The 25070-nt window shown below is 46.8% G+C and overlaps 1 protein-coding gene across 2 annotated transcripts in view; it reads left to right on the top strand.

Annotated features, from left to right (window-relative positions):
• Window positions 1-25070, top strand: part of PAN3 (poly(A) specific ribonuclease subunit PAN3) — a 1023990-nt gene that overhangs the window by 883858 nt on the left and 115062 nt on the right. The window lies entirely within an intron of this gene.

Genomic DNA, 25070 nt, shown 5'->3' with positions numbered 1-25070 from the left:
GTCCGGGAAGGTGGGATGGCGCATGTGAATCTACAGCTCTACGTGCCAGGAACAGATGCTTACTGGGTAAGTAACATAATCAGTTTGAGGCATGTGTGCTGTAGATACACATGCTTTGCATAAACTATATTATAAATTATATAACATTGGGGTTTGCCCTAATCCTTGTCCAACATCTGGGTAAGGGAGCATCAAAATATATATGGATAGTAATGTCGGGGAAATCAATATGATGAAACTATCAATAGGACACAACAAATTCAATCATATTCTATGATACACAGTCCCTTTCTATTTGCGCTTCTTCACATTAAGGCCCATACCAACTGTGATTCCAATAGGAACAGTTAGTAAATTATTTTAATGGTTCTCTCGTTTCTATCGACACAAAGTACATAGATTATATCAATACAATGCATGGGATACAATACATTAATACAACAGCCCACAACAATAAAGATAAACAAAAGACAATTGCATACATTCAATTGCACATAATACACGTAATCATATGTTCCTTCCTACCCTAAACTTAGAGTTTCGTGTTAGCTATATAACTATGAGCAATCCAGCTATGAGATAATCCTATACACACAAGAGGTAAATACTTTTACCTCTAAATCAATCCACAGTGCGTTTATCAAATTTCTTAACAAAAATATTTTTCATTCATTGGACTCCTCTTATTCATGCAGTCGACGTGTTTCGGCTCTTTCATCTGGGCCTCATCAGGAAAAGGGTACAAGGAAAACACCTATAAAGAATAAACTAAACTAAACATCAGTTGCCTACACCTGCATGTCATCAATGTGCTGATGAACTTTAACAAATTTCTTAAGAAAAGGTTCCAAATGTTCCAGTTCCCAAAGTGACTACACCCTAACATCACACGCAAAAATCAAGAATTATGCAAAAGTCTACACCGCATGCCTCCCAAGTGCAGAAATCACACCCTTTACTCTTAGTATGTGCTGGTTAATCAATCATTATAGCTGACAATAAAATAATGTGAAAAACGAATAAGGATACGCAAAATCAAATTGCTCATTAAGATCATAGATAAGTCCACCACAATTCACCCATGTGTCTATTACAAGCTATCCTACATTTAATGCTGCTCAATTCCAACAGACAACAGGGGATAATTGACTTGCATCACCTGGGTAGGGCAGCGCTAGACATCAAGGTCCAATCAACACTAATGTGGCACACTGTGGGGATGCAAAAATATATATTTCCAAATTCAAATGGGCGGAAAACTGTAAAGGGAACAATCACAATTCTATCACCTTTTCAGGTAAAGTACAACGACTTTGCCTGGGCATGGAGCAGGCGATCAACAAAAAAGGGGTAAAAAATGCCCACTGCGTACCTGTCTCACTAATGGTGTAAAACCTCCAGCATATTCTGTGCTGTAAGCATCAAGTTAATACGGGCTTCGGAGGAGAGTCACCGAATTCCCCCTTGGCATGCTATAGCAAAAACAAAGGACATCCACGGTTATTCAACCTGGAGGTCCTTCAAGAGCCGCCCGATAAAACATAAAGGATCTAGCTCTTACCTCACAACTTGTAGCGAGTATTTAGAGAAGCCGGCAAAACTCTACGCTGTCATGTCGGACGCACAGCAGAAGCGGTACTAGTAACTACTTGCCGCTCAACTGACAGTCACGTGCTGGTCAAAATCATGGAAATAGAAAGAGCACTACTTCTACAGGACAACATTGAATGGAGCGATCCGCTCACGGCTCTAATGCAGGCAACGCTCCCCAATCTAACTTATTCTAAAGCAAATAAACTCAAATGACTGTATAACCAATGAAAATCCTAATTAAAAACCGATGCACAAAGTTACAAAGTCATAATATTCACCAATGTGAATAGAACCAAAAAGCCTCATCAGCACTTCGAAAACCCAGGGTCAGCCTATTTTTGGCATTCACCAGACTCAGAACACAGAAACATATATGTGCCCATTATGTTACAACATGTTAAAAACAGTTATTACAGAGAAAGAACTTTATCAACAAATGAATCATAATTCAGACAGCATGAACCTGTTATCTAAATGCCTAAACTAATTATATGCGGTACAAAAGGGGGTGGTAATGGACGGAGCATCTGAACCAAACAAACACTCACACCCAGTCAAAAGATCTGGGTTTAATCCATCACCATTCTTTAGCCCACTCTGCCACCCCAGTTCAGACGTGGCTATATGCAAATCAGTCTGACCCTGTGCCTCATGGGAACAGTCCAGCCGGAACTGCCAAGCCATGCCTTCCCTGGACCGGAAACAAGCTTCTGAGGACCGGTTTCTGGCATTCCAGCCGTCTTCAGCCCGGCTTGCTTGAATCCAGTGGCAAAGTGAGCAAGGGACTCACGTCTGAGCATACCCTGCCACACTTATGGCGGCCAAAAGCGGTACAAAAGGGGGTGGTAATGGACGGAGCATCTGAACCAAACAAACACTCACACCCAGTCAAAAGATCTGGGTTTAATCCATCACCGTTCTTTAGCCCACTCTGCCACCCCAGTTCAGACATGGCCATATGCAAATCAGTCTGACCTCTGAACTGGGGTGGCAGAGTGGGCTAAAGAACGGTGATGGATTAAACCCAGATCTTTTGACTAGGTGTGAGTGTTTGATTGATTCAGATGCTCCGTCCATCACCACCCCCTTTTGTACCGCTTTTGGCCGCCATAAGTGTGGCAGGGTATGCTCAGACGTGAGTCCCTTGCTCACTTTGCCACTGGATTCAAGCAAGCCGGGCTGAAGACGGCTGGAATGCCAGAAACCGGTCCTCGGAAGCTTGTTTCCGGTCCTGGGAAGGCATGTCTTGGCAGTTCGGGCTGGACTGTTCCCATGAGGGACAGGGTCAGACTGATTTGCATATAGCCATGTCTGAACTGGGGTGGCAGAGTGGGCTAAAGAACGGTGATGGATTAAACCCAGATCTTTCGACTAGGTGTGAGTGTTTGATTGATTCAGATGCTCCGTCCATCACCACCCCCTTTTGTACCGTAAGCCAATTATATAGCAGCATTTATCAGAGTACAGATTCGCAAAACCCATACAACTAGCGGATACTTACTCATAACACTGGGTCGTTATTGAGCTCCATCAGTAATTGTTCAACAGACGTTATTGGGACAGAGTACTGTTTTAAATGTGGCTTCTCACCAAAACGCCACACCCAATCACTGCACTCCCACCTGGGAGGCAAATATATCATTACACCTTTGAATAATATACAATTCTAAGCATGTCTTACCATCCCTGGCTCAGCAAAACTGCAACACAAAACAAACAGCACCTTTTGAAAAGGAGTTTTATTTAACAAAATGAAGACTATCACTTTTAGAATAAGGCTTGGGGTTTATTACATCTCAGATACCAAATGCATTAGATTCAAATATATGTAGCAAACTTATAATCTAAAGGCATGAATCAATAACTGAGCAACCTATAATACTGATTAATAAACACGCAATAACTGATATAAGATAAGATACACTGGACGTCCTGCAAGAGATCAGAAAGATATATATACACAGAGTAGAGGATGACTCTGGATGTGCACCTCCCACACCACAAAGAAAACGCCTCAAACGATCACAGCCACTGGCTCACATCACAATGGCAATAATCACAAAACTCAATACATCACCTGATGCATACACTGCCCACTTCTGGCCTGGGGAAGTCTTCACACAGCCGGGGATCAGAGCTCAGCAATCAGGGTTCAAGCCGAGATACACGTCTGCCCTCGCTCGGAATCCAAACTCCCAAACTTCCACTTCCACCAGACCAGTGGAGGCTCCCCCTTTTAATACAAATGGAAACATTGGTTGAAGCTTCTAGCAAGCCTCGCCTCCTTTTCCCATCAGATTCTGTACCACTCCGTGCCAAGGACACAGCATCGGTTGATCAGGCCTTTGCTATGACTTCGAGAAGGATCCTGTACATTCCTCTGATAAGAACCGGTTTCTACTAGCATGCAGAGTGCAGAAAACAAGTGAAAGCAAAACATACCTTCTCACCTAGAAAGGCTCAGAAGATGGAGACAGCTCAGCTTAAGCATAGGCCACTAATGCAAGATTGCATAAGATTATGTCAAAGCCAATAGGCAAGCCCTGCCACTAAGCAAGATAAAGTCAGAAAACAGAATGGTCAAAGCCAATAGTAAGAACTCATAATTCGCACCAATGACACATTCTGTCAAGCGGAGTCTTCGTCAGGATCTGTCGAGTTGATATAAGGGCCCACCTCTCGATACCTCCAATTCTGATTGTAGTAAATACACAGAATATAGAAGTGATCAAGTGGGGGGAAAAGGGAGTTAGGAAGGGAACTGCGGGTAGGGAGATCTGAAAAGGAAAAGTTAATGCTGCGAGTTTTCCTTATAATACAACGAACTCCACAACAAATAAAAAAAACACTAATAGTTCTCTTAAAAAACAAAGACTGACTTGGCTTTTGACTTGACTTTTGTTCAAATAATCTTTTAAAATAACATTGACCTTGGTTTGTGAATTCACCGACACATTTGTGACACAATTGTTCCTTCTTTAACAAAAACAAAGATTCTATGACTCTTTATGTTGTAAATATCTCTTTACATACTAGACTAAGAAAACTGTTCTCTGCTCAACTTCAAAAAGCTTGTGTTCAAATCCTTTTAACAAATTATCACTTTGCTGCTTCTCTTTGAAAGTGAATTGCGACTGAAAGTATAGTGAATTAAACTATACAAGAATAGGATTAATCTAGGCTCCAACCAAAGGAGTTAATTCACATTAAGCAATGAAATACAAAGTTTCCCAAAAAACATTCCAACTTCTCACTTTATAATTTTTGGATTACCTTTCAATTCAACTTTTTCATAAATAGCGCCAAAAACTGGTGCTTGTCAATAATTTTTCTAGTCCTACCTGTAGAGTACGACCTACTCTACAAATTGGGAGGGTGTGGCCACTGAAAACCAAGTCCTCGAAGAATCCTCTGGGAACTGCGACATAAACTGGTCCTCAGCAAACTTCACCTTGGAAATGCCACTTCAAACGAACCTTCAGCAAGAATCGGCTGGACCTGTGTTAGAAATCCAAAAAACGCTTCCCAAAGCTCTCTGCCCAAGTCAGAGCATCAGGAGGAAGCTGCTTCACCTTCAAAATCCCCAGAATAGTCAGCAAAAGGGGTTGGGCGTGGTCGCGCACGTTGACGTGCCAACGCCCAGTGTTTTCCCCGTAAGCGCGTGTATTGGGAAGGCCTACGCATCTCGCGGATGCGACATCGTGCCGAACCTCACGCATCTCGCGGACGCGTTCAGGTTGCCGAACCTCACGCATTAAGCTGACAGGGGGGAATTAAGCTTCATTTAAAGGTCTACACAAGGAGATAAACATTATGGCTTGAACAATTGTTCCACCAACGCCCCCATGACAGAAAGTAATGTACCTTACCACATAGATACTTGGCACAACAGTTACTGGATGGGGCAGGCCCTAGACCGCAAGCCACCCTAGTCCTGACAGTACTTTCCCCTCCCAAGAGCGGTCTAGGGCCCGGCTTTGAAGGATAGAGGAGGTGGAACCTGCGTAACAAAGGAGAGGCATGAATATTTTCTGCTGGTTCCCACGAATCATTCTCAGATCCATAACCTTTCCAAGATACCAGATACCACAGTTTTGTACCCCTGCGTTTGGAGTCTAGTATGTCTTGCACTTCATATTCCCAATTACCATGAATCAAGATTGGTGCTGGTCTGGGAATTACATTTTGCCTAGCTGGTTTTAACAAAGATGTGTAAAACACAGGATGAATTCGCAAGTTCTTGGGAAGTTGTAATTTGTAAGTCACTGGATTGACTTGACGAATGACTGGGTATGGACCAATGAATTTGGGATGAAACGTGTTTTTTTGTTTAAAATGTAAATTCTTTGTGGACAACCACACTTTGTCTCCAGAAACATACATCGGTCCCAATCGATGATGCTTATCATATTGCTTTTTGTATCCTTCCTTACTTTGTAGTAATCGTTTGTGAATTTTCTGATGAACTGTCTGCATGAGTTTTACAGTGTCTTGCACTGCAGGTGCATTACTCTCTTCTTTAGGCAAGGTTAAAGGAATTGTCTTTGGTAAGTATCCATAAAGAGCTTCAAAAGGAGAAGATCCTGTAGATGAGTGAGGTGATAAATTGTAAGCTATTTCTGCAATCCAAAGCAAATCTAACCAAGATCTTTTAGAATCTGTTACATAACATCTCAAATATTGTTTCAATGTTTGGTTTAGTCATTCGGTTTGACCATCCGTTTGTGGATGATAACTGGTAGACATATTTGAAGTGATCTGTAGACAATGACACCATTGTTGCCAAAATTTTGATGAAAATTGGGAGCCTCGATCTGATAATAGTACTGAAGGCAAACCATGAAGACGCACTATGTTCTTTAGAAAGATTTGTGCTAATTGACCTGCCGTAGGCAATTGTTTACAAGCAATGAAATGCGCGTACTTTGTTAGACTGTCCACTACAACTAAGATGACTGAATGCCGGTTGATCTGCGGGAGATTTGTGATAAAGTCTAAGGAAATATGCTCCCAAGGTCTAGTTGGAGTGGGTAGAACTTGTAATAAACCTTTAGGTTTACTGTGATCCGTTTTAAACCTTGCGCAAGTTTCACAATTTTGAGCCATTTGAGTTACATCTTTCCGAAGAGCTGGCCACCAGAATAGTCTTTGTATTTTTTCTACTGTCTTTTTTGGGCCAGGATGTCCTGCCATTGGATGGGAATGTAACCAATTGAACACAGTTTTTTGTAGGTCTTCGGTAGGAAGATAAACCTGTTTTCCGTGGAATGGTATTCCTTCTTTGATTGTTTGATTCTCTTCTTTATTTTCCCATTTTCTCCATTGGGAAGGAGGAAAATTTTCATGAATACTTTCTAAGAATTGTTCTGCAGATAACAAACAGAGTACCTTGTCTGGATCTATTATCGCCTGAGGAGCTCCTTCAAATCTGTGTAAAGAAGAGTCTTTTCTAGAAAGAGCATCTTCCTTTTTATTGTCTTATCCAGGACGGTAGGTTACTATGAAATCATATTCTGCAAAGAACATCATCCATCTTAACTGTCTTGTTGTCAGCATTCTGGCTGAACTCATGAATTGCAAATTTCTATGATCCGTGTATACAGTTACTGTGAATTTTGCTCCCATTATATAGTGTCTCCATTCCTTGAATGCTTCTAGAATAGCAAGTAATTCTTTTTCCACAATAATATAGTTTTGTTCCACTGAGTTCAATTTTCGGGACATACATGCCACCGGGTGCATTTGGCCAGTTTTGGGGTGTCTTACAGAAAGAATTGCTGCAATTGCCACATCTGAAGCATCTGCTTCAATTATGAAAGGTTCATTAACATCTGGATGCATTAAAATTGGGGCTGCTGTAAAAGCTTTCTTTAATTTCTGAAACGCATCATTAGCCTCGGAAGTCCATTCAAATTTTACCTTCTTTCTAAGTAATCTAGTGATAGGAGCTACCACTGCTGAAAAGTGATCAATAAATCGACGATAGAAGTTTGCAAAACCCAAAAAACATTGTACATCTCGAACTGAATTTGGGATAGGCCATTCAGCTACTACTTGAATTTTTCGATCAGTTATTTTCATGCCCGTTGGTGTGAGAGGCACTCCTAAGAATTCTACTTCAAAAACATGGAAGTCACATTTTGTTAGTTTACAATACAAATTATGTGTTTGCAGAGTTTTTAGAACTTGTTTAACATGGCCTTCATGTTTTTCCACAGAGTCTGACTAGATTAAAATATCATCTATATAGACGATAACAAACAGATCTAAAAATTCTCGTAGAACATCATTGAGAAAAAATTGAAAGGCTGCTGGTGCATTACAAAGGCCAAATGGCATTACCAGATATTCAAATAGGCCATATCGAGTTTTGAATGCAGTCTTCCACTCATCTCCCTGTCTGATTCGCACCAGATGATAAGCCCCTCTGAGATCAAGTTTGGTATAAATTACTGATGTTTTGACTTGATCCAAAAGGACAGGGATTAACGGCAAAGGGTATTTATTCTTGATTGTTATTTTATTCAACGCCCTATAGTCGATGCAGGTTCTTAATTCCCCATTTGCTTTTGGGATAAAAAACAAAGGGGAGGCGGCTGGAGACTTAGAAGGGCGGATAAAACCATTTTCTAAATACTGATCTAGATAGTCTCTGAAATGTTGATTTTCTTTTTCCGATGAAGCATAAATTCTACAATTTGGTATACAAGATCCTGGTATGAGGGCAATTTGACAATCATAACTACGATGAGGTGGGAGTTTTGCTGCTTTTTCTTATCTGACCTTCTTTCTGAGAGCTGATGATCTAGACGTAAGGTCAAATTTATCAAATCTGAACAAGCTGTTGGTTGAGGATCTGTTTGGGCAAGAACGTCCTTAAGCTCATCTTTCAGGCCCTGATAAAAAAGAGCAGCTCTCTTTTCTTCAGGCCAAGAGGTTTCGGCAACAAGTCTATTAAAATGAGATAGATAAGAAATTAGATCTCTGTTTCCTTGTCTTAACTGTAATAATTCTCGGTCTGCAGATAAAGTCACAGTTCATCTATCAAACACCTTTTCAAATTCCTCTACAAAGCGTCTCCAGTTATACAATAAAGCACTATCTTGTCTGACTAATGGGACTGCCCAGTTAGCAGCATCTCCAGACAGGTAAGAAATGAGGAACGCAATCCTAGATTGAGGAGTAGGAAAAGCTGCTGGTCTGCAGGAATAATGTAACTCAATTTGGGTTAAAAATGTTTGCACTTTAGAAGGGTCTCCTGAAAAACTTTATGGAGAAGCTAAAGGAATTTGCGGTGGAACAGTGACTGAAATATTAGTGGACGCCCTAGCTCCAGCATCCTGAATCTCATCAGGAAGTGGAGTACTCTGAAGTTGAATATTATCCACCTTTTCGTCCAATAACGCGGTTGCATTCATGGTTTCATTTAAATCAGCCTGCATTTTTACAATTACTGCCATCAAATCATCTAAGGTGGCCATTATGGCAACTCAGACAGATCGGGAGGAAAAAAAATGTGTGGGCTCACTATTCTGTCAAGCGGAGTCTTCCTCAGGATCTGTTGAGTTGATATAAGGGCTCACCTCTCGATACCTCCAATTCTGATTGTAGTAAATACACAGAATATTGAAGTGATCAAGCTGGGGGAAAAGGGAGTTAGGAAGAGAACTGCGGGGAGGGAGATCTGGAAAGGAAAAGTTAACGCTGCGAGTTTTCCTTATAATACAACAATCTCCACAACAAATAAAAAAAAACACTAATAGTTCTCTTAAAAAACAAAGACTGACTTGGCTTTTGACTTGACTTTTGTTCAAATAATCTTTTAAAATAACATTGACCTTGGTTTGTGAATTCACCGACACATTTGTGACACAATTGTTCCTTCTTATACAAAAACAAAGATTCTATGACTCTTTATGTTGTAAATATCTCTTTACATACTAGACTAAGAAAACTGTTCTCTGCTCAACTTCAAAAAGCTTGTGTTCAAATCCTTTTAACAAATTATCACTTTGCTGCTTCTCTTTGAAAGTGAATTGCGACTGAAAGTATAGTGAATTAAACTATACAAGAATAGGATTAATCTAGGCTCCAACCAAAGGAGTTAATTCACATTAAGCAATGAAATACAAAGTTTCCCAAAAAACATTCCAACTTCTCACTTTATGATTTTTGGAGTACCTTTCAATTCAACTTTTTCATAAATAGCGCCAAAAACTGGTGCTTGTCAATAATTTTTCTAGTCCTACCTGTAGAGTACGACCTACTCTACAAATTGGGAGGGTGTGGCCACTGAAAACCAAGTCCTCGAAGAATCCTCTGGGAACTGCGACATAAACTGGTCCTCAGCAAACTTCACCTTGGAAATGCCACTTCAAACGAACCTTCAGCAAGAATCGGCTGGACCTGTGTTGGAAATCCAAAAACGCTTCCCAAAGCTCTCTGCCCAGGTCAGAGCATCAGGAGGAAGCTGCTTCACCTTCAAAATCCCCAGAATAGTCAGCAAAAAGGGGTTGGGCGTGGTCGCGCACGTTGACGTGCCAACGCCCAGTGTTTTCCCCGTAAGCGTGTGTATTGGGAAGGCCTACGCATCTCGCGGATGCGACATCGTGCCAAATCTCACGCATCTCGCGGACACGTTAAGGTTGCCGAACCTCACGCATCTCGCGGACGCGTTCAGGTTGCCGAACCTCACGCATTAGGCGGACAGGGGGCAATTAAGCTTCATTTAAAGGTCTACACAAGGAGATAAACATTATGGCTTTGAACAATTGTTCCACCAACCCCCCCTTGACTGAAAGTAATGTACCTTACCACATAGATACTTGGCACAACAGTTACTGGATGGGGCGGGCCCTAGACCGCAAGCAAACCTAGTCCTGACACATTCCTACACAACTGCACGCCTTCAAATGCACATCCCACATGTTCTGCTCTTGGCAAGACTGTTCCACTCCGTAACAGCTCCCACTGAAAGAGAGCAAGATTACAGAACTGAAGAGAAGCAGGCAAATGCAGGACCATCCTACATTAAGGAACACACTAAAATCAATTAAAATGGTGGTGGTGAGGGTCATCATAGGGTGCCAAAATCACGAGAGTCGCTCATTTATTACAAGTACACAAAAAAGGGATTCCTTTAGTTCACTTCCTAAGCTATTGTATGTGATGTGCTCTCAACGTTTTAGTATAAACCCACTGCCTGAGATGTGTGCACTGATACCGGTCATTTCAAGGCCCAAATTTCATCATGATCATTAAGCCCTTGTATAGCCTTTCTATATTTCTCGATCATACGTGCCTAACGTTTGTTACGGGTCACCTATAGATTTGCCTTATTGGTATTCTGCATAGACTATATAGCAGTATTCTCCCAAAGCGGTGGCTAACCAGTAGATGTTGCAGTTGTTTGAAAAAGTGTCTTTAGCACTGCTTGCCCTATATTGGCTTGTTGGCATGCTAACACACTCACACATTGTATGATGTAGACCATGTTGCTACATTACAGATGTCAGCTATAGGAATGTTACATAAAAAGGCCATTGATGCCCCTATTTTGCGAGTGGAATGCGCTCTAGGAGGTATATATAAAGTTCTTTTAGCTTTTGCATAGCAAGTTTGAATCCAGTTACCAATCAGTCTTAAAACGCCAGATTTAGAGAAGAATGCCTTTGTGAGATGGAGCAAATACAACAAACATTTGCTTTGTTTTACAAAAATGTTTTGTTTTTTCGATACAATAACGCTATTCTGACATCAAGTGTGTGAAGAGCTCGTTCTCTTACAGATTCAGGTTAAGGGAAGAACACAGGTAACTGATTGGTTAAGATGAAAAGCAGAAACTACCTTAGGGGGGAATTTTGGGTTGGTGCGAAGAACAGCCCTAAATTTATGAAGCTGAAAAAAGAGTTCTTCTGAGGTTAATGCCTGACCTGACCTGACTCTGGTCGGTGACAGTCGCTCCACCCGCCGCGCGGCTCTCCTTGAGTGTGCCCGGTTTCCCTGCCTGCCTGTTCCTGCTCGCTAGCAGTGCTTGTTGCTTCTCTTGTTCCTGCTCTTGTTTTGATTTTCGCCATCTTCTCGTCCTTGAGTGAGTGTGCCCGGTCTCCCTACCTGACTGGTCCCGCCCGCTACCAGTGCTTGTTGCTTTCTCTTGTTCTTGTTTCGCTTTTCGCCATCTTCTCGCCCTCCCCGCTCCCTGCCGCTGCTCCCCTGCGGCCCCCCTTTTGCCTTCTGTACCTGATCCCCTCCCCGCGCCACCCCGCTCCCGCCTCCCAGCTGCTCCTCCCTCCCACTCCGCCCCTCCCACTACGCCATTTATGGCGGAGTCCCCATACATGTGCAGCGTTCACGCGCAGCTGGCGCGCCAGAGGCAAGCCCGTCTGCGTCTGGACTGCGCCCAGCGCCAGAACCCCTGGCCCCCGCAGATGCCAGCCCACCCTACGCACCTACAACGCCGCCACACTCAACGCACTCAACACCGGCCGGATCCCCGGCTGCTACCGAGCCACCCCTAGACGCACCCACGGACCCTTCGCCTGCCAATCCTGCAAATTCTCCTGCATCTGGACCTGTACCGCACCCGCCAAGCCGAGCACCAGCAGCAACCACCTGAAGTGCATCCTGCTCAACGCATGATCGGTCCACAGACACGTTGTAGAACTCTGGAACCTGCTCGACACCACATCCCCAGACGTCGCCTTCATCACGGAAACATTGATGAACGCCTCCTCAGCGCCCGACATCGCCATTGCCATCCCGGACGGATACAAGATCACCCGGAAGGACCGCGTCAACCAGACAGGAGGAGGCATCGCCATCGTCCACAAGAACACCATCCGCATCACGACCAACTCCGACGACACCCTCACAGCCGCCGAACATCTTCACTTTCAGATACACACCGACCCCAAGACCACACTCAGAGGCACCCTCATCTACAGACCCCCAGGACCTCGCACACAATTCAGCGAAGACATTGCAGACTTCATCAGCCTGCACGCCCTCGCCTCCTCCTAGGGGACCTCAACTTCCACCTGGAGATCATCATCAACGACAACAACACCACCACCCTGCTGGACTACCTCGCCAACCTCGGACTCAAGCAACTGGTGAACACCCCCACCCACTACGCAGGACACACGCTGGACCCAATCTTCTCCTCCAGCAAGTACATCTCCTTCAGCCACTCCACCGGACTCCACTGGACAGACCACAGCTGCGTCCACTTCAGCTTCAGAAGAACCACGACTCGCCACCACCCGCAACAGGTTCCCCGCAGGAACTGGAACAAGATCAGCACCGACCAGCTCACCACATCTCTGAACCAGAACCCCCCCTGCCAGCTCAACGGATCCCAACCAAGCAGCCAACAACCTCGCACAGTGGATCACCAACTGCGCTGACGACCTCGCACCCCTGAAAAACAACCCCAGCTGACCCTGCAGCAAGAAAGCCTCCTGGGTCAACGACTACCTCAAGAAATCCAAGAAGAACTGCCGTACCCTCGAGAAAGCCTGGGGCAAAAACCAGACCACAGACAACATGACCCCCCTCAAGCACGCCTCCTGCATACACCACCAGCTGATCCACACCACCAAGAAGATAGCATTCAAGGAACGACTAGACCACAACGCACACAACAGCAAGGAACTCTTCAGCATCGTCAAAGAGCTCTCCAACCCCAGCGCAGGAAATAATGACATCACTCCCTCACAAGACCTCTGTGACTCTCTCGCCTCATTCTTCCACAGCAAGATCGCCGACATATACAACAGCTTCGGAGCACAGACCACGCACCCAACCGCCGAACCGATGCCCCCCACCAGCACCCTCCGCGCCTGGACCCAGGTCAGCACCGAAGACCCCATCCACACGATGAACGCCATTCACTCCGGATCCCCAACCGACCCATGCCCCCACCACATCTTCAACAAGGCCGACTCCGTCATCGCACCCCAACTCCGGGACATCATCAATTGCTCCTTCGACACCGCCACCTTCCCGGAGAGCTGGAAGCATGCCGAACTCAGCGCCCTCCTGAAGAAACCATCAGCAGACCCCACCGACCTCAAGAACTACCGCCCCATCTCGCTCCTCCCTTTTCCTGCAAAAGTCATCGAGAAGATAGTCAACAGACAGCTTGACGCCTTCCTCGAGACGAACGGATCCCTCGACCACTTGCAGTCCGGCTTCAGAGCCAACCACAGCACCAAGACCGCCCTCATCGCAGCCACAGACGACATCCGTGCCCTGCTCGACAACGGGTAAACAGCGGCCCTCATCCTCCTGGACCTCTCCGCAGCGTTCAACACTGTCTGCCACTTCACCCTAGTACAGCGCCTCAGCAACACCGGAATCCAAGATAAGGCACTAGAGTGGATCATCTCGTTCCTCGCCGGTAGAACCCAGAGAGTCCGCCTCCCCGTTCAGATCCGAGGCCACCGAAGTCATCTGCGGAGTACCTCAAGGATCATCACTCAGCCCCACCCTCTTCAACGTCTACATAAGCCCCCTCGCAGCCATCGCACGCCAACACAACCTCAACATCATCTCCTACGCCGACGACACCCAGCTGATCCTCTCCCTCACCAACGACCCAGCCATCGCCAGGGCCAACCTACACGAAGGGATGAAAGAGGTAGCCGAGTGGATGATGAACAGCCGCCTGAAACTGAACTCAGACAAGACAGAAGTCCTCTTCCTTGGATCACCACCCTCTGCCTGGGACGACTCCTGGTGCACCCCCCCCTCCCCAAGCGCCTTCAGACACTCCGGATGAGTAGCGCGCTACATAAATGCCTTGATTGATTGATAGCTCACCAACTCTCCTTAATGAAGTGATTGCAATGAGGAAGGCAACATTCCATGAAAGGAACTGTAAAGGACAATTGTTTAATGGTTCAAAGGGTGGACCCATGAGTCTTGTAAGTACAATGCTGAGATTCCATACCGGTGCTGGAGGTATTCTGGGCGGTATTACTCTTTTTAAGCCCTCCATAAAGGCTTCAATCACTGGAACTTTGAACAAAGATAAATGCTGTTTGTTTTGCAAATATGCAGCGACTGCTGCAAGGTGCAATCGGATAGATGTGTAAGTTAGACTAGTTTGCTGTAGGCGCATAAGGTAACAATGTTTTGAACAGAAGCATCTAGAGGATTAATATTGTTATTACAATAGATAATAAATAGTTTCCACTTTGCTGCATAACAGTGTACTTTGTTGCTTCTTTTAGAATAGTCATACAGTCTAATGGCAAATTTAAGTATCCAAACTCTGAGTTCAGGAGCCAAATCGCTAAGTTGAGCTCCTTGGGGTTTGGGTGCTGATTTTTCCACGGTTCTGAGTGAGAAGGGTAGAATTAAGATGCAGCTTTTTATGTGGAACCATTCCAAGGAGTGGGAGAGGCGGAAAAGCGTAGGCAAATATCCCTGACCAATTGATCCATAGGGCATTGCCTTTGGAGCACCTGGAGACGAAGTTTGGGCATTTTGCGTTGTCCACTGTGGCAAACAGATCCATGAGTGGAAATTCCAATTTTTTGAAGTATGGAACTAGAACTTGGGCATGAAGTTCCCACTCGTGTGTTTGCTGCCTCTTTCTTCTGAGGAGGTTGGCAATTTGATTGTTGACTCCTGGAAGGTGTTCTACCAGACGATGAATTCTGTGATGGATTGCCCAGCTCCAAATGGTCTGAGAGAAGCGTGACAGCTGGAGATAGTGCCCCCCCCCCCCCCCCCCATTTAAAAAAAATAATAATAATCTTTTTATTCAAAGATAAACACAAAAACAAATAAACAATACAAATAAATAAAAAAAACTGTACATCACTTTGATCTAGCATTTCAAGTACACAATACAAATATACATATAGGCGTTGGGAGGCATTACAAAAAACATATACCATCATTAGATAGTCAAAGCATTTAAATATCTTCATCGTCCACCGCTAGGGAAGGAGGGAGGGAGGACAGACAACTGAAGTGCACAACAGACCTCTACTTTCGTTCCATGTGCCCCATATATTGGTCCATTTTTGTGGACACCCTCTACTTTCATAAACTGCCCTCTCAGCCTGCATGCACCAATCTATATCTGATTCCCAATCCTTGTAACGCAGCTGAGCTCCACACCTCCAGGTTGTAGTTATATTACGCTTCGCCACCATACATCCAAATGTAACAGCACGTGACAAATCTGTGGCGTCCCAAATGTTAAGTAGACACATCCGGGGGATGGATGGGAGTCTTCTATAGGTGTTACAAACCCAAGTCATACCTGCAACAACTTTTTCCCAATACTATTGAAGAACTGGGCAATACCACCATTGGTGAATGTGAGTACCATCCTGGCCACATCACGGGGGCAGGCGGGTGAGCTCATCACACCCATCTTTACCAGTACAGAGCTGGTATAATACGTCTGATGCAACAATTTAAGCTGTATGAGCCGAAATCGTGATTGGATCGCTACCTCGCGAGGAGATGCCAGTGCTTCTCTCCAATCGTCGTCATAAAGATCTCCAATATCGTCAGCCTACTTTGCACGCAGTTTCTCCTCAGCGTCTGGAGTATGTTTGAGGATTTTCCGGTAAGTCAGTCAGTTAGCTTTCTCCGGAAGATAGTCACCCAGCAATCTATCCACCGGAGGCGAGGAAACCGGCACCTCTGAGTTCTTGGTAATGGCCTTATATAACTAGTTTCTGGCCTGCAGATAACGGAAAGTTTCTTGATCGTGCAATTGATAGTCCCTTTGTAGATGAGTAAAGGGAACTACTCTATTCTTTGCCCGCATATCACCAACGGTCGAAAGACCTATCAACTTCCATTTATCAAATCCTGACTGCTGGTAAAGCATACCCAAGCTGACTGTCTCCAGTAGGGGGGTAATATTGTGTTATTTTGTCTCTCCACCCCAAAGCCTGTGTTGCTTTATGCCATAATTCTACGGTGGATGACATAGGAGTGAACCCGGCTATGTAGCGTGTACCCCTGTAAAGTGCCCGGAGTTAGTTGCCAGGTAGCATAGTATGGCGATCTATTCTATAAGAAGGGTCCGAAATGGGTCGATGGAGCCATCGGTTTAATAAAATTATCTGTGAGGCCCAATAATAAGGACTCATGTCAGGTAGGGCAATACCACCATCGTACCAGCTCTTTGTCAATTTTGTTTGAGCAATACGGGGGGCACCCCGATCCCAGATCAATGCACTGACTTCGGAATCAATTAATTGGAAATATCGCAGAGGAACTAAATATGGCGCATTCTGTAGGGCATACAAAAAATGTGGGAGGGCCATCATATTCTAGAGGGCCAGCATACCTAACAATGTGAGGGGCAGTGTTTTCCAATGACGGATGTCTACTTTGAGACGAAGCAGGATGGGCAATAAGTTACATTCATAAAATACTGAGGAATCCGGCATGATATACATTCCTAAATATTGAAAGCCATCGGTCACTATTTTAGCCTCTCAACCAGTTGGTAAAACTGGAGAAGCCCTACTCAACAAATACAAGGACTTGTCCCAGTTAATGGAATATCCCGAGTATTTATTATTTTTTTTTATTTTTTTGGAGAACCTTTATTAGTACTTCAAGTAGTTACAGGTATGGGCCTACAACCACCCCGGCCGGCCGCTAATCAAAACAGGAGAACAGCAGAGCAGTGTGGAAAGTAATAACAGTCCGAAACCCGGGGTCCTACAAATGTACAGGACATGAGTCGTATGCGAGCACACAGGTCTGAGTTCAGGAGTATGAAGGTTCATTTTACAATATGGAATAACTAAATAAGAGGTGTCGTACGGTCATACATGATCCTACAATTACGAGCATATATCAGGATATCAGCAAATAGTACAAATACAAGTGAGGTCTTGGGGGTAAGGTACGCAAGTCAGGATAAATGTAAGCGCAAATCCGTTCAGTAGCAAAGCTGAACCCCACCCCTCAAAACGAAACATATTGCAGGAGGCATGAAGAACGACGACACTAAAAAAGGAAAGAAGACTAAAGGGCCATAGAAACAAATAACGAACAATTTGACAAACCCCACCCCCCTATCCCCCCACCCTACACCAGGCCACGGCCTACCCCCCCCCAAGCAGCGTGCCTGTCACCCTAATGGAGACCCGAAATATAGAAAAGAAAGAGAAAGAAAAAGAAAAGTGGGTGAGGGCCCTCGATCTTGCCACCCGGCCCCACCTCTCACCCCTGCGCCCAGGAGACATCCCATAAGCATGATCAGAATATCCATAGAGAACATCAATCACCAACCACACCAACAACATAGTCCCGGCCGAATGTCCCCCAAGCACCGCAGTCAAACAATAAGTCCAGTAGACTTTGGACGGTATCATCCCTGGCCTTGTCTATCAATGGAACCAACATACGTCCACTTATCAATCGGTATCCAGAGCGGCGTGGAGGGTCCAAGTGAGCCGGGCGGGCCGGGCCGAGGTGTCGCTTCATAGGACTTCAGCAACCCAAACCGATCCGAACATGTATGGCGGAAATCCGTTTGTGCCAATTTTGACCCGGAAGACCTCTCGAAGTCCGAACACAGTTCAACCATCCAAGGAGGGAGAGTCACACATTCCGGCAGGCGCCGAGTCGTCGCCGAGGCAGCCCAAAAAGTAAATCGGCGTTGTTTCCCCAGCCGCCAATTAAACACGTGCCCCGAAGAGACACTCTCATGTACAGCAGAGCTATCCAGAGCGATCACATGGGCCGGGTCTTTCAGCGGCTCCAGGAACCTGGGTGTAGCTGGAGCACCCTCCACGGACCCAGAGTCAGGCACGTCGACATTCCGTTGAGATCGAACTGTGCCCGCATGGAACGGCGGGACAACAATGGCGGCTATCCTTCTTCCCAAGTCCCGGGCATTACAGATCAGGGTCTCATGCAAGATCGTTAGAGCAGCCAATATATCTTTGGACGAGGGCTCCTTCTCACGCCACCAGTCCCCCGATCTCATCTGCACGGCAACTGTTCGACCTGGATGTGGCCCGCGGAGGATGGCGCCGGCCGCCATCTTAGCTGATCCGGCCTCGTCCTTCTTCACCTCACCCCAGGGATCGGGCCCCGAACCAGGGCGCTACAGGATTCACAGCCGGGACTTAGAAATGTAGGGCGGGCTCCCCGGAGTAGTCACCAAAGCTAACCAAAATCCCTGCCGCTCCCCGAGGCCGCCTGCCGATTCCGGGGGCAATCCTTGAATATGCCCGGACACAGAACTGGGAAGGGACCCCCCCCCCCCCCCCCCCCCCCCCCCCCCCTCCCCTCCCCTCCTCCCGAGTATTTTTTGATTAAAGCAAAGACGTGGCGGTCTGGCCAGGTACATTAGAATATCGTCGGCATAAAGAGAGGGAAATCTTATCAGACCACTAGAGCATTCGATTCAAGCCCCTAATAAGCGAGTCTCCCCTTACACAAATCGCAAGGGGTTCCAAGGCTAGGGCAAAGAGCAGGGGCGAAAGGTGGCAGCCCTTTCTCGTGCCCCTTTCCATGGCGAAGGATGTGGAATATGCACAGTTTAGGGAAATCCGTGCCAAGGGGTCAAAATAAAGAAGACTCACCCAAGACCAGAATCGGTCCTCGAACCCATATCGCTCCTGCCAGGCGAAAATAAACGACCATTCGATCAAGTCAAAGGCCATTTTGGCATCGACTGACATTATGATGTAATCTTCCTGTATGGTGGTGGGTCTACCCAGCACTCCATACAACTTTCGGAGGTTCAGGGCTGTATTTCTGGTGGGCATAAAACCTGATTGATCCAGGTGTATTAATTAAAGGAGGCAAAGGGAGAGACATTTGTGCTAATAGGTTGGCCAGGATTTTAACTTCCAAGTCTAATAAATAGATGGGATGATGGGAGCTACAGTCCTCCGGGGGTTTACTTACCCTTTTTATGGATTACTACAATATGGATAATACATAGCTGTCATATTGTCCATGTGGACTAGGACAACTTTGCCTATATGATTAGACTGAAAAGCTTTGAGCGCTAGAAATACTTCTAGTAGCTCTAGATAGTTCATGTGGAGACATTTGTGCTTATTGTCCCAGGGATCCTGAATTGTGTAATTGTAGAGATGAACACCCCAACCTGTGAGAGATGTGTCTTCTGTTAGCACGATGTGTCGAACAGGGTCGATGAGGGGCCCGACATTTTGATACATTTTGTGGGTTCCACCACTGCAGAGAGCAATGGGTGCGGCTGTCTATAAACACTAGATCTGTGAATTGACCCTGTGACTGATTCCACTGATGTGTTAAGCATTCTTGTCTTGCATGAGGCACTATTGCTATGCATGATGCCATCATTCCTAGCAGTTGCATAAATGTCCTGGCTGCTAAGGTTTAGTTGGCTTGAAACTATAGTAACAGAGTTTGAATATTGCAAATTCTGGCTGCATTGGGATAGGCTAGAGCCATGTGAGTGTTGAGTCGCTCCCAGATAAGATTGTATTTGTGAAGGCTGTAGATGAACCTTTTGCGTGTTGACCATTTAGCCCAAACGGCGGAGTAGGCCTAGCTTGGTCTGAGTGTGTTGTAGACACTTCTGGTGTTTGCTGGCTTTGAGGAGCCAGTCGTCTAAGTACGGGAAGATGTGAATTTGTTGTCTTCTGAGATGAGCTGCCACTACTGCTAGACATTAGGTAAACACTGTGGGAGCAATAGTTACTCCGAATGGGAGTACTTTGAATTGATAGGGTTGGCCTGCTTTCAGAAATCTCCAATATTTGCTATGAGCTGGATGGATCGGAATGTGAAAGTATGCGTCTTTTAAGTCTAGTGTGCACATAAAATCGCCTTGCTGTAGAAGTGGAAGCACTTTTGAAGAGTTACCATTTGGAAATGTTCTGACACTATGTACTGGCCTAACACACTGAGATCCAAAATTGGTCTTAAGGAGCAGTCCTTTTGGGAATTAAAAAGTAGAGCAAGTAAAACCCTGCACCTTGGTACTGTAATTGAACTGGTTTTATGGCTCCCTTTTCCAAGAGAGATTACACATCAAGTTTTAGTAACTGTAAGTGGTCTGAAGACAGATTGTGAGTGGAAGGTGGAATATCCAGGCAATAACCATGTCCAATAAGATTGATCACCCATTTGTAGGATGTTATGGATTGCCAAATAGGAAGAAACTGTTAAAGCCTTCCCCCAACAGGAGTTAAATAATCGGTGGGGATGTGGGCAAGTCACTGTTTGTTGGGAGAAGGGGAGTTACGCGTTTGGCACCTCTACCCCTACATTTGGAATTGTTTCCTCAATACCCTCTAAATAATTCTCTAGAGGGAGAGGATGTGGTGTTGCCTTTATAAAAGGAAACATTTGAGTCTGAGGTTGTGATTTTGGACACTCCTCTGTGAAAGGAGTGGCAAAAGGAACCTCAATTTGAATGGGAGTGGAGCGCTCCCATGGACTTTACCACTTATGTGTCTTTCTTCATTTTTTTCAAATCCTGGTCGACTTCTGTACCAAACAGGTGTTGCTTGTCAAAAGGGGTGTTTAAAATGGATTATTGAACCTCGGCTTTAAACCCTGAAATCCTTAGCCAGGCATGCTTTTTGAGGAGAATGCTGGTATTAATCTCCCTAGCTGCGGTGTCGGCAGCATCTAGAGCTTACCTGAATAGAAATGAGTTTGCCTTCCTTAAAAATCTCTTATGCTTTGCTTTTATGTTTGTCTGAGAGATATTGAAGCAGTTGCTCCATCTCATCCCAGTGTGTACTGTCGTACCTATCTAGTAGGCTCTGTTGTTTGCGATATGCCAGTGGTTAGGGGCTTGAGCAGCTACTCCTTTTCCCAATGCATCTATCAGCTTAGACTCCTTGTCTGGGATAGGTAGATCACCAGACGTTTGTGAATTTGCTCTCTTACGAGCATTGGACACCACTAGCGTTTCAAGAGGCAACTGTCCTTTCATAAAAACAGGATCAGATGGTGATGGTTTTTACTTTTGATCAACTCTGGGAGTTAAAATACGTTCTCGCACTGGGTCTTTAAATACGTCTGCATGTCTCATCATGGCCTTAAACATAGGGAGTGTTTGGCTGGCCTACGTGTGGATCCTAATGTTTCAAACAAATAATCTTTCTCCTAAGATTCTTTATGTAGTGAAACCCCATGATACTCTGCTGCCCTAGCAATATGCTCTTGATAAGCCACATTATCATCCGGTGGTGTAGAGGTGTGTAGATCTAGATCATTATCTAATGGAGGGTCAATGGTGTAATCACTCCATCGATCTACAGGTAAATTTGTGTGTTTGTCGTCAATATCACCCTCTTCAGGTTGTGTATGGGGAGATCCTTGAGGTGTTATGTGTAAAGGATCTAGAATTGGCAATTGTGGAGAAGGTGGAGGGGATTGTGAAGTAGGATATGAAGGGCTGGTAGCCATTGCTTTTTTTCTTCTTTATAGTTATTTTATAGACCGGGTCGTCTGAAGGAAGTTTCCGTTTGGCTGGTATCTTAGCCAAAATGTGTCCTGTATCAAGATTTATATAAATTTTCTTTTGTTTAGGATCCAATTTATCTTTAAAAAGGTCTAAAATTTGATCTGGAGTCTCGAAGAGGTTGTCCTTCAATTTCGGCACCGAAGGCTTTGGTGTCGAGATAGGCTTTACTTTGGGAGCGGTAGGTTTCAGCTCTGAAGCATGCTTCTCTTTCGTAGCGGAGGGTTTCGGCTCCGAACCAGATTTGTCCTTCCGAACGGAGGGTTTTGGCCGACTTGGTCCCGAGCTGGAAAGCTTGACGATTTGTTTTGGTGGCGAGGCGTCAAAAACATTGTCTCAATGACGACCTTGGCCCGAAGGCAGATGTGGTGCCATAGCCTTATGCTTTTTGGAAGAGGTTTTGGGCAGCAAAGGGTATTTCATACTCACAGCACCCTGTCCCGGAGGTATGTCTTCTGACTCCCAAGTCGATCTCGAGTTCAGAATGCGACTACGGAACTTCTTCTGACGCCGATGCTTCGACCTCTTCATGTTTGGATTCTTCGCCGAAGATATCCGGAGTAAGTTGAATGCTTTGGTGCTGCATTTCTCGTCGTCGAGCCAGACGATCACATAGAATTTTCTTCAACCAAAACGACTTACAGGCTATGCAGTCTTACTCCTTGTGCTCCTGTGAGAGGCACAAGTTACAAACTTGATGTAGGTCGGTGCGAGGGTACTTGACGTGGCACCAAGAACAGAATTGAAAAGGAGTCTGTTCCATTGGCAGAAGGCTGGAACAACGCTGCTAAGCCCGAGGACCACCCACAAAGTTATCGACTGTAGATGGAAAGTTTGTGGACCCATTAGATACGCGGAGAACAGAGAAACACGCAAGAAAAAAATACCATCCAGGGTACAGTGGATTGCGCACCGAGGGGAACCCGAAGAAAGGTTTCAATCTGAAAGAGACACGTTAGTGATAGATTCCTTACCTTAGAATATCCCCAGGCGTCAGACTGGATCCGGAAACTTTTGCGTAGCAATACCCCTGCGCGCCGGTAGGCGTCGTCTGCGGCTCCGCGTCCTGTTTGAGAGCTTTTATCACACCCCCTCTACTCTTTGGCCCCCCCTCTACTCTTTGGCACCCCCTCCACTCGTTGGCACCCCCTCAACTCGTTGGCACCCCCTCCACTCTTTGGCACCCCCTCCACTCATTGGCACCCCCTCCACTCATTGGCAGCCCCTCCACTCGTTGGCACCCCCTCCACTCGTTGGCACCCCCTCCACTCGTTGGCACCCCCTCCACTCGTTGGCACCCCCTCCACTCGTTGGCACCCCCTCCACTCGGCGGCACCCCCTCCACTCGTTGCCACCCCCTCCACTCGTTGCCACCCCCTCCACTCGTTGCCACCCCCTCCACTCGTTGCCACCCCCTCCACTCGTTGCCACCCCCTCCACTCGTTGCCACCCCCTCCACTCGTTGCCACCCCCTCCACTCGTTGCCACCCCCTCCACTCGTTGCCACCCCTCCACTCGTTGCCACCCCTCCACTCGTTGCCACCCCTCCACTCGTTGCCACCCCTCCACTCGTTGCCACCCCTCCACTCGTTGCCACCCCTCCACGCGTTGCCACCCCTCCACGCGTTGCCACCCCTCCACGCGTTGCCACCCCTCCACTCGTTGCCACCCCTCCACTCGTTGCCACCCCTCCACGCGTTGCCACCCCTCCACGCGTTGCCACCCCTCCACGCGTTGCCACCCCTCCACGCGTTGCCACCCCTCCACGCGTTGCCACCCCTCCACGCGTTGCCACCCCTCCACGCGTTGCCACCCCCTCCACGCGTTGCCACCCCCTCCACGCGTTGCCACCCCCTCCACGCGTTGCCACCCCCTCCACGCGTTGCCACCCCCTCCACGCGTTGCCACCCCCTCCACTCGTTGCCACCCCCTCCACTCGTTGCCACCCCCTCCACTCGTTGCCACCCCCTCCACTCGTTGCCACCCCCTCCACTCGTTGCCACCCCCTCCACTCGTTGCCACCCCCTCCACTCGTTGCCACCCCCTCCACTCGTTGCCACCCCCTCCACTCGTTGGCACCCCCTCCACTCGTTGGCACCCCCTCCACTCGTTGGCACCCCCTCCACTCGTTGGCACCCCCTCCACTCGTTGGCACCCCCTCCACTCGTTGGCACCCCCTCCACTCGTTGGCACCCCCTCCACTCGTTGGCACCCCCCTCCACTCTTTGACCCCCCTCCACTCTTTGACCCCCCCTCCACTCTTTGACCCCCCTCCACTCTTTGACCCCCCTCCACTCTTTGACCCCCCTTCCACTCTTTGACCCCCCTTCCACTCTTTGACCCCCCTTCCACTCTTTGACCCCCCCTTCCACTCTTTGACCCCCCTTCCACTCTTTGACCCCCCTTCCACTCTTTGACCCCCCCTTCCACTCTTTGACCCCCCCCTTCCACTCTTTGACCCCCCCTTCCACTCTTTGACCCCCCCTTCCACTCTTTGACCCCCCCTTCCACTCTGTGACCCCCCCTTCCACTCTGTGACCCCCCCTTCCACTCTTTCACCCCCTTCCACTCTTTCACCCCCCTTCCACTCTTTCACCCCCCTTCCACTCTTTCACCCCCCTTCCACTCTTTCACCCCCTCCACTCTTTCACCCCCTCCACTCTTTCACCCCCTCCACTCTTTCACCCCCTCCACTCTTTCACCCCCTTCCACTCTTTCACCCCCCTCCACTCTTTCACCCCCCTCCACTCTTTCACCCCCCTCCACTCTTTCACCCCCTTCCACTCTTTCACCCCCCTCCACTCTTTCACCCCCCTCCACTCTTTCACCCCCCTCCACTCTTTCACCCCCCTCCACTCTTTCACCCCCCTCCACTCTTTCACCCCCCTCCACTCTTTGGCACCCCCTCCACTCTTTGGCACCCCCTCCACTCTTTGGCACCCCCTCCACTCTTTGGCACCCCCTCCACTCTTTGGCACCCCCTCCACTCTTTGGCACCCCCTCCACTCTT

This window comes from Lissotriton vulgaris, chromosome 8 (genome assembly GCF_964263255.1).
Source record: "Lissotriton vulgaris chromosome 8, aLisVul1.2, whole genome shotgun sequence".
In the NCBI taxonomy this organism is placed as follows: Eukaryota; Metazoa; Chordata; class Amphibia; order Caudata; family Salamandridae; genus Lissotriton; species Lissotriton vulgaris.
This window is presented reverse-complemented; position numbering and strand designations above follow the sequence as displayed.